The sequence below is a fragment of the Protomyctophum bolini genome, assembly GCF_963924005.1.
Source record: "Protomyctophum bolini genome assembly, chromosome: 16".
Lineage (NCBI taxonomy): Eukaryota > Metazoa > Chordata > Actinopteri > Myctophiformes > Myctophidae > Protomyctophum > Protomyctophum bolini.
The window spans coordinates 29,792,436-29,803,862 of NC_137877.1; positions in this window are offsets into that span (position 1 = coordinate 29,792,436).

Here is an 11,427-nt window from a genome sequence, read left to right on the forward strand (position 1 = left end):
AAAGGAGTGTGAATAGTCAGACATTAGACCAGTAAGACGCGCAAACGCCAAACAATGCTGTATAACATGGAAGATAGAAGACAATATGAAATGTTGATTATGCTCATTAGTCGTATCTGCACAAAATAAGTTTATCACTGTATTCATTATTCAGCATGTCCCAAAGGGGGCTTTATTGCCTGATTTTCATGCTTACTGTTTACATACAAACAGCTCTCATTCTTGAACAGATGACAAAATATTCAATTAGAGACGGAAATTAAAAATAGATAGGTGTTGCCTAAAAAGCTCTTTGACCCAACGAGTGTTGGCGATATCGCTTGTGAAAGCAAGTCAGCACTGTTCATTTAATTAAAAGCCCATCTCAAGTCTGACAGGGTAAATCTGTGGTATCAGAGCCTGTGAGAAATGGCACAAAAGGATGGCTCCATGTGTGAAGTCAACAGCATTACTCCGGCCTAAATGAGAGCCAGCCGAAGAGATGGCTTCTGCCCAACTGTTTCCAAGAGATAAGGGAGAGCAGAACATTCGAGAGGGAGCGAATTAAATAAGTCGGGGAGACAAAGAAGAATGACAGTTTAGAAAGCTATCTAATTAACAATCAGGAACTCACTCAGAAGTTTCCAGTCCTCTATAGGCCCAGTTGGCCCAGGTATACGATATGGTGTAGTTGCAATTCCGGAAATATTACCAGTTTATTTATATATATATATTTACAGTATATTTATAATCAAACTTAAGAACAAGCAAAGAAGCCATTGGTCTTATGTAAATAAATACAGTAAGCTGTTTAAGAAACGTGGTTCTAACTGTCCTGCATGGAACTGCTTACTGTATCTACAAGTAACGGTGCCACTCATTAAATAAATAGTCATATTGTTCTCTTAAAATTAATTTACCCCACAAAGACCTGTAATGAGAAGATATCATTACCATAGTGTAGGTATGGATATGAGTATAATATTCACAATGCATTAGGTTGTTCCTTACAGTACCTGCTTATGAATTTGATTAAATTTAAGCAAACAACACCTCTGAGAGGTACTTTGTTTAACCCAGTGATTCTGAACGTGGGCCAGGGGCCCTTAGGGTACCTTGAGGGGGTTCCACATGGACCCTTACAGGTCTGTAAAGGCCTATTCATAGTCTGGTTTTTCGGCGGTGAGGTCACCACCACTCTGGTGGTGACCTGATCACCGGAGCTGAAATAACGTTGAGCGGTGGTGAGTAAAAACAGAGAGAAGGGCTGGAGCGGTGGCGCCGGCGGTGGTTTGCTCTTCACCGCGGCTCGTGACGTCATGTTGTATTTCGGTGGTCACCTAACCACCGAAACGCCAGACTATGTATGAGCCTTAACTCTCTGAGTTACGAGGATCCTTGAAATGAAAAAGGTTTGAGAGTTTGGAATTTGACCAATAGCTTGAAAAATAAATAGATAATTTACTCCAATGCTGAGAATAGAAATTCCACATAAATGACCTCCCTCACTATTCATTGATGCATTGTAAGCCCAAAAATAATAATGACCTTTTACTTCATTTGGAGAAATTGCCTTGCAGGGTGGAATCATTATGAAAGTGAACATTGACAGGGGAGGATGCTGAGTAACTAACGGGAGAAAATCCATCACAGATTGAATGATTCCACTGGCAACTGACAGCACAGCTTTTAATGAATTATCAAAGGTGTCAGCGTGTTGAAGTAGATGGGGAATTTAAATGTATGCTCCCCACCTGAGCTTCTGACAAGAGGATATTATTTCTTACCTTCTCTCACAGTTCCCATCAGGTTTTCACCATTTGGTTCATGAGAGGCAAACTCTGAATGCTCATTATAGATTGGGAGCAGGTGCTTTCAACTAAGTGGATATCATAATGCTGTGTCAGTCACCATATCCGGGAGGACAAAGGCTCTTCCTGACTCCCTCACCAAAAGAAGGTCTGAAATAGAGCATTCAAATGCAGAAAGCTCCTTATAAATAGTTAAAAAGAAAAAGTAAATGAAGGTTGAAGGTAGGGCTAATATAATAGTCACTTGTCCATTTCCTTCTATTGAATTATTACAATTCTGTGTCCACGGTTGAAATGTTGGGGAGGAAACAAATAATTCCGGTTAAGATGAGCTTGCGGGACTGGATATAAAGGTGTCTCTCACCAAACAGATTGTACTTGCATCCGACAGACTGGCAGTCAGGTCGGATGCAAAAGTTCTGCACAAACTGCCGCCGGACGGCGTGTTGTGCACATGCAATAACTCTCCGTACCAGGAGGTGGCAGTAGTCTGCAGGAGCCTGCAGGAGCCGAGGCCAGTGTCTTGGCCAAAACACAGACGACAAGTCATTGGCCATATTCAGACCGCAGCCATCTTGCCAGCAAGGTGCTACCTAACCTAGGTGATACTTCCCATAGGCATAGACAGCCCATTCATCCATTCCTTGCATGTGATTTTTTTCTAAGTGTTGGAGTTTGGAAGCGCTCGTTGAATATCACTCAACGGCCCATGCGTACCACCTGTTTTGAATGTGCACATAGAGCAGCAGGCAGCAGGAGGTTGCTTTACTGATAACGAGCGCTTCCATACTCTGATACTTCGAAAATAATCATCTGCAAGGAATTTCTTGACAGGAAGTAGCTCATAAAATGTCTACTGTGGATTTTTATGAAATAAACACTTACTACAGATTGAAAGAGGATAATTCAAGCAGATATAGAATGTTGTATCTAGTTGGTTCAGTGATCCAGTTTGAGGCAGTTGGAAAGTTGCAGGGCACATTGTCCAGCAGCATCCGTGACACTGCTCCCCATCCACTCTTTGTGAGACACATTGAAGTCGCCAATGAGCATTGCAGGGCTCATCACTGGGCTCCATCACTGAGAAGGTGTTTCTGTCAAGGTTGTACAAGACTTCATTGGAGGCGCTTGGGGGGGGGGGGGGGGGGGGGGCACCTATCAGCAGCGTCCTGGTCTTCAGTGCAACAGTGAATCACATGAGCTCAAAGTCTTCAGGGTCTTTGGATGGATTATGGTAGATGGAGATTAGACACCGTAAAGACAGTAGACTGCTATACCGCCACTGGTCGCTCCAGTGCGATCTCTGCGACACCTGATTGAGTAGCCAGGAATCTCTATCTCATCTGCCCCATCTGGAATGGTGGATTCAGAAGTCTCTATACTAAGATGACAACTGAAGGCTACTTCTCACAGCAGAGGTTGGAGAGGTCCCCAATATTGGTGTGTAATCCCCGGATGTTCACTTCAAGGATTTTATTTTCATAAAAATCATAGTCGAGGTCGGTGCAGAGGACGCATTGGGCGGGCTGATCATTTGGAGGCTTTCATATAGGTTTCCGACGATGGGGATTGTCGGCTACAAGGGAAGCTGTACCCTGTGCCCTTGGCTTGAAGATCAGTGCATAAATGACTCATAACGGATCGGGTTTCAGAAGAAACTACTCGGTCAAGGACAGGGTGATCGCAATATTAAGGATCTCTATACTCGATTTCAAGTTGATTGATTTCAACTTTCAAGTTGCTGTTGCGCTCCCCCACACCCATCCACCTCCCCGTTCCTCTGGCCCCCGCACCCACCTCCAAAGTGTATAGTCTGATCTGGTGACGCTGATGCGAGGTTACTATGAAGACTGACAGGAAAGAGGGAGAGAGAGAAGGGGAGAGATATGCAGGAGGTGTGGATTCGGAATCCAATGATTAGACCAGCAGGCTAGCGAGTTGCCTGGCAGAATTGGTTTCGAGGCTGTATTAGAAAATGAGAATTCTCCGCCTAGCAGGCGCCTAATACTACGTACTAATAGTTACTATAGGGCTTTGAGCCTCCCTACTAGAAGGGTAACTGCTGTTGAAGAAAGCTCTTCACCACCCTGCGGCTGTCTCGGTCGGCTTTCGGCGCTATCCAACAAGTCCCAACCTGACAATACAGCATCTGCACAGCACCATCTACAACAGAACAGACGCTTTCCGACTTTCTAATTTTGGAAGACTGTATTTCTGTAAAGCCATTGAGAAGAACTGGGAAGTGGGAACTTAACCTTTTACCATTGAATGGTTTCCTCCGCCATCGGTGTATGAATGTGTGCGTGTGAATGGGTGACTGTAATGCACAATCTATGTAAAGCGCTATAAATGCACCATTTACCATTTAAGTTTGAAACTCTGGCCTTGTCGTTGGGTATGATAGTAGCAAGAAAATGTATTCTCTTATGTGGAAGTCAGACTAGTATGCACCAACATATGTGAATACGGTAGACATGCAGGCCAATATAACAAAATGTTCTCTCTATAGTGCTACAGGTCAGTCTTGCATGTAAGATTTGTATTCCCAGATGTTCATAAGCGTTCCAATATGTTGCAGAGTGGTGATGTTGCTGATGTTCTTTCTTTGCTTACATAACAGATGTCAGACCGTTCATGTGGATGAGCATTGTTTTTTGGATGTACTGTGGGACTCAGACTCAGTGACACTGATTTGTCTACTGCCTTCCCCATGTTACAGAAGCCCCACCAAAGCGACTCCCACAGGAATCAGTCCCATTCCACACCTGATGTAGTCTCCCCACCTGATCTCAGCAGTCTTCCAAAACAACTATGCCAGTTTTCACAAACATATGTGACTAAATTTGACTGAGGGACTGCCATTGTTTTTTGGGGTTTTTTCCCCCCGTTTCTTCATGTGATATGAAAGCAGGGAATCATAGCTTCAAATTGACATATTGGTTGTTCAGTTTGACCCACCAGTTTTGGAGATATAGCTTATAGAGTAATGTCTTGCAGAAAACAGCGAGTTGAGAAAACAGGCTTGAAAGGTTCACTTCTGTGGTCTCTAACATTACACCTAGCTACATGTTTAAGCATTTATTTCATATTTACATGTCGATTCCAGCTCTGACACATATTTCAGACATGTTCTAGTATGTGAAGAGTCTGCCTGTGCTATTAACTCCTTTTGAAAAAAATAATTAAAAAAGGTTTTTCTCCTCTGGTGAAAAGCTGGAATTTGCATGATGGCAGACTTTCAGTCAAATCTGGTCACATTTGTCAACAGGTCTAAAGATAGTTTTAACATTGAATCAGTTTTCCTTCTCATTATTTGCTTTATGTAAAAACAAAACCACAGACATTTGCATATACTTTAGTCTCTATGTAGACTATGTATCTGCTATAACTCAACTAGCTTTAACTTAAGTTAATTGTTAATTTAGTTAATTGTCATATAACATCACAGTGTGAGCTTACCAAATTTGCAGTTACATAGTAAAAGAAAACCAATAAGAGTAACTAGAAAAGTGTGCTCCAATTCGAGCACAGCTCTCCGCCAGGGTGGGTTGGCTACACTGGGCCTGCAAAATTTGGAAGGCAATCATGGATGGAAAATCTAGTCTGGCACAAAGAGGCTGGAGTTGCGTCATGATACATGCAATCAATATAGGGAAAAACTTTGTGGAAGGTTTTAGTGTATGTATTGCATTTTAAACCTATTGTTCGTGAGTGTATGGCCCCTTAATTGATGTATTTGTATTGCTCTGGAGTGGATCTTCACATACAGCCTATTGGCTTATCAATTGATTGAATGACGACACCCAGTTATGTTCCACCTATTTAAGGTTTTCAAGGCCATACCCATGAGAAAGCCCGGAGGGGCGAAACGTTGTTTATTTATAGGTTGAAATAACAAAGACGGGGAGCAGAATTATATCGTGTGCGGACATTCCACTTTTTTCTTCATAAACTTGTGGAAAGTAACATCTTTAGAGCGGGGTGAAACAACCGCTTACATAGCTTATGATTATGAAGTCAGCCAGTAACCCAGACTTGACGGAAGTTGCAGCCAGAGAGGCCGTTTGACGTTTGTCAACAGTCTGTCTCGAGAGACTACACAGAGACTGACTGACTGACTGACTGACAGGGGTGGAAACATCATCTCTGGGCTTCGGCTGTCTGGCATGGTGGAGATAAAAAGTATCAAATAACAAAACTACATCATTCAATAAATAATGTAAAGAGTGTGATACAGTGCAAATATAAAACATATCAAATAGCAGAAGATATCAAATATGCATAACATTAATGGGCATGTATCTGAGTTGGAAGTGATGACTATCAAATGTAATGCCACACTGCTACACATGTCGAAAATAGCCGATCTACAAACTCACAACACGTCACGGAAGTATAAATCGGGCTTCATCGTCTGACTGACAGTCGATTGGGGTATTATTTATAAACAGAAAATGAGCAATTTAATAGCTGATTGACTGCTCATTCATGTACACATTGTTCTGAGGAAAAGGGTAGGTCTATGTAACAGAAACTACTACATTCTGCATGGAAGTCAATGCGATTATTGATCTCTGTATATATTTAGCTTTTCCTTTGGGTAAAAAAGTTCTCTGCTGTTCCCTTGAGATAGGATTATCATCAGATAGTATTTTTAAAAGGCAGTCACGTTAATCTCCTCACAGTAATGTAGTGAGAGTAGCTAAAGGACAGGGCTGATCCAGAGATTACAGTGTAATATGTTGGCTATAAATTTCATCAAGATAGACAGAGAAAATCCTGTGACTTAAACATCCGTCCAGCTCCTGGAAATAAATGCTGTGTGACTATTAGTGGGTGTAATGGTGCACTCTCATGCAGTGAAGAACTCATGTTTTAATTAACCAGCCATGTTCAGCAGGAACCTCAATTCTGTGGCAGCATATGCATCAATTTTAGCAATTTGTGTTTCATAAAAGAAAATACAGATAAGTTTAATTAATTTCAAATGCTTCACATGCAGAATGAAAATGAGCTGCACTAATCATTACATTGGTATTTTGTTTTGATATTCAAAGCAAGGACACCAATATGCCTCATTAAAACACATTGCTGTAGATTTAATGAGAAGCTGTGAAAGTGGTTTGGGGTTTTCTAATGCAAAACATTTGTGTTGGCATTTAGAGTGCTATTGATTAATTAAGATGAACTGAACAAATATGCTTTGAGAAGAATGCTGAGGAGAAAGGCAAAGGCAGTTCTGTGCGTTGTGAGGCATTACAGCACATCAGTCTTTAGGCAATATTATCTCTTAATGCATCAGTGACATTTTGAATCAACTCAGTAACTCTAAAGAGAGGCTATATACTTATCTTGAAACGTCCAGCCACAAGCACTGTAGAGGCAGTACTAATAAATGTACTTGAGCTCGCTGCAAACTGTCTGCATTTGTTTGAAAACCACCATGGCACAGTTTCATTACATTTTCACAATACTTTAAAGACAACTGCCATTAGACAGCTAGACGGCAATGCATGTTCTACAAGCCAGGTTCATTTTTATAACCACCAAGCATTATTGATGTTCTGTACTCGGTCGTGAGTATGTAGAGGATATTATTTCAGAAATGTAAAGTGGACATGGAGCATAAAGACCCTGTTCAAAGGTCGCTATCCTCCTGCATTAATTCTCTGCTCAAGTGCTGGCCTCCTTTCCTTCACATTACAGTATACATAACAGCCACTGCAGCCAGTGTCGTGGCTTTCGACCACCAGCTGGGCTTTAGCTTTTAAATGGATAATGCATGCATCCATTCCTGCCAAGACACTTATCATGTTTCTGTGCATATACTGTACATTAAAACACCAAGTAAATATAGAACTGTAGGTCGTGTATGGATGAGGAAGAATAGACTATCGGTTGTGTGAGGTCCCGTTAATTGTTTTTTGAGGTTTGTGTGTTAGTGTTTGTTTTGCCTCTACATCAAGATGGCGAGTGTTATTGATAGTACAGAAACACCTGCCCACCAAAGAGCTCTAATCTCCATTGTTCTTCTCCTCCCTTTTAACACGATGGCCAAAACAAAATGGACAACACAACCGAGGTGTCATGCTGCTTTTTGTCTTGAGACATACTCAGATAAGATTTCTATAAAGAAGTGTCTTTTAACTGATGTCTGAGATGGTAGGAGCACCAGAATATTGAAAAATATGGTACGTGATGGTGTCCATTCATGATGTCCACACAAAAATGTTGACACATTCCATCATTTTCCATGTTACTTGATGGTGTCCATTTGTCTCACAGCCTCTGTGACAGCACATTCTTTCTTCCTCTCATTCTGAGTGACAACCTAAAGACTGTCTATAGAAGAATGACCGGCTGACATTCAGCATATCCAACATTCTGTCTCTCTCACTCCCTCCTTCCCTCTCTCTCTCTCTGTCTCTCACTCTCGCTCTCTCTCTCTTTCTCTCTCTCTCTCTCTCTCTCTTTCTCTCTCTGTCTCTCTCGCGGTCTCTCGCTCTCGCTCTCTCCCTCTCTCTCCCTTTCTCTCTCACACGCACGCACGCACGCACGCACGCGCACACACACACACGCGCGCACACACACACACACACACACACACACACACACACACACACACACACACACACACACACACACACACACACTGTCCTGGCATAGGACACAGCAACATACTCAATCGCAATGCACAGAAGGATTCGGTACTTCTGGTCAGACTTAAGAGGAGCCAGGCCTGGACACTCCCACAGCACCAGGAGCCTCTTAGTGTCGCCAACATCTCAACAGCCATCTTCCCCATTGACTGTCTCTTAGTCTTGCAGGAGACAGTGGGGGCTGTAGCATGCCACTTGGGCACAGAGAGGGTGGTGACATCTGGAGAGACAGAGAACGGTCGGAGAGATGGTGACCGGGGTGGTGAGTGTGACTTCTGGTCAGATGAAGGAGGAGCTAGGCCTGGACACTCCCACAGTGCCACCAGTGTCGCCAACATCTCAACAGTGTCTCTAACATCTCAACAGCCATCTTCCCCATTGACTGTCTCAGTCTTAGTCTTGCAGGAGACTGTAGCATGCCACTTGGGCACAGGCTGGGATCTGGAGGAGCTCCTCCAGGTGACCCGACCAATGCTGATCACCCTAGGGTGTCTGTTGTAAGACCCAGAAACACCCAATGATCCCAGGTTTACAACACTGATGATGTGTCCAAGTTCATGCATCAGTAGATATTTAATTAACTGAATTAACAATCAGCACACGGTCACGAATGCAAAGCCTAATATAAGGCTTATGAGAGCATTGTGCTGTAGTCCTTGGTGACATGATTGACAGGCAGTAATGCCTATTACATGTAGAGCTGTCAACAGTCACACTGCTGCTTACAGTTACAAAGCAGTAGAGCTGACAAGTGTCCCAGACAAGAAATAAACATTGACAAGGCCTTTCTTTTTATGTTCCATCGTGGCAACAACACATTTATTTGCGTTTCTGTGTCTTTTTCATAATGAAAGGGAGTTAAACTTTTATTTGGATTTTCTTTTTCAAAATGTAAAAATGGTCCAAATGAACACACACAAACTGGTAAAAGTAGTCTGAGTTGCACATAATGCTCTGAAGAGTCAAATCTACTATTTTGTTGTGGTTATGTGGTTATTATGTGTATATGAGCCAGAGTGCTGATCTGCCCAAATATGAACATGGGCAAATCAGTGTTGTTAGGCTGTCTGGTTTCTGCCATGTCTCTATATGGAGACGAGGCCAGTGCAAATTGATTATGCCCAAATATGGATATATAGAGATAGAGAGAGAGCTCGATCAGCACAAGAGGGAGAGGGGGAGGAAGGAGGAGGGAAAGAGAGAGAGAGAGAGAGAGAGAGAGAGAGAGAGCCTATATATTTCACCCATGCAATAAACTGGCAAATGCTGGGTACCGAAAGCCATTCGATGCGTATCGAACCGATGCATTGTCAGCGCAATAACCCTGGTAATGACAAGGTATTACTTGCTTTAATAACGAGATGGTGTGTCCAGAACGCATGCCCAGTTGGAACAGGTCAGTTCTTGAGAGCCACTCATCCGATCAACTTCACACTCAACACTGCAATTCCTTTGGGTTTTCAGCAATACACCCAGCAAGTGTGAAGTTGAATGGATGAACGGTTCTCCTGATAATACGAAGGTCAGACCCAGACAGACATACAGAAATTCCTTACATTTTACAATTTACAAAAAAGAGGTTGAAATATAAGATCGAATTTGAAGTTTGCATTAGATTGTGTGTGTGTGTGTGTGTGTGTGTGTGTGTGTGTGTGTGTGTGTGTGTGTGTGTGTGTGTGTGTGTGTGTGTGTGTGTGTGTGTGTGTGTGTGTGTGTGTGTGTGTGTGTGTGTGACATTCTTCCAATGCTTAACTTAGAAAGGTGTACACTGTTTGCTTCTCTAAAGATAAGTGATGTATCTTACATCATGTTTGACTGAATCCCATCATTAGGATCTGTCATTTTGGCTTGTTAAGAGAAAGAATAAGGAGTGCTGCAGCACTTCAGTAAATCGACCACAGTTTATTGCTGTCTACCTCAGGGGCTCATCTGTTTCACAACTTTTTGTTGTATGCTTCACACTCCAATACCACTCTAAATCCCAAGGACAGCTAAATCCCAACCACAGAAATTCGCTATAAGCTCCAGATCACATCCATTAGACCATTATGATTGTCTTTTATTTATTTTATAATGATTTTGGATGTGCAACATGTGAACAGTGTGGTCTGGTACTTGAAAAAGCCCATAGGGCTACAATGTAAAGATTAATTTATTTTTTAAACTGGTGGTGTTAGGTCATTAAACTACTTTTCTGTCTGAACAGAATTATGTCTGATAATGGTGATAAGGGTTAAGTTCACCAACACATGACATATCCACACTGGCATTAGTGGCATATATCCAGGTTCAGGTTAACTATAGGCTTTATAAATGTGTTGAGGCTTTGAAAACCGTCAAACCTCATTTGTGTTACAAAATGTCCAAATGACTAAAGGAAAGGATTTGAGATAGCAGTGGCTGTGTGAATATAATTTAAGAACAGTGGTCTAGTTGACTATTTTCCGTGTTGCCACCCTCTTTGGGGCCAATTTCCTCTCATAGACAGGACAGCTGTATCATAGAGACCAATAATTGAAAAAAAGTGTCAAGATCTATTCCCTCCAATAAGCTCCAGTTATATAATCTAAAATAGATTACTGATTTAGTATGAACAAACTAACGGCTAAAACACCATTACAGGCCCATTTATTTATGTAGGAGTAGGAGACATAATATTAATAATAATAAACCAGTCTTACTCCCATTGGCCAAAGGGGGCGCTATAGCAATGTTTTGAAAATGCCTTGTTTGCCCAAAAAGCCACATATAGCCTATGCCTTGACTCATGTGGAACACATCCGTCACTTTAACCAGTAAGCTCCGACCTCAGATTTCCCGCCATTTTAACCAGATGCCCGAACCACCTAAGCTGGCTCCTTTCCAGGCGAAGAAGCAGTGACTCTACTCCGAGTCTCTCTCTCGTGACTGAACTGACGATATGGGTACTTCATGATAATATCACGATATTCGATATATTGCGATATTTGCGATATATC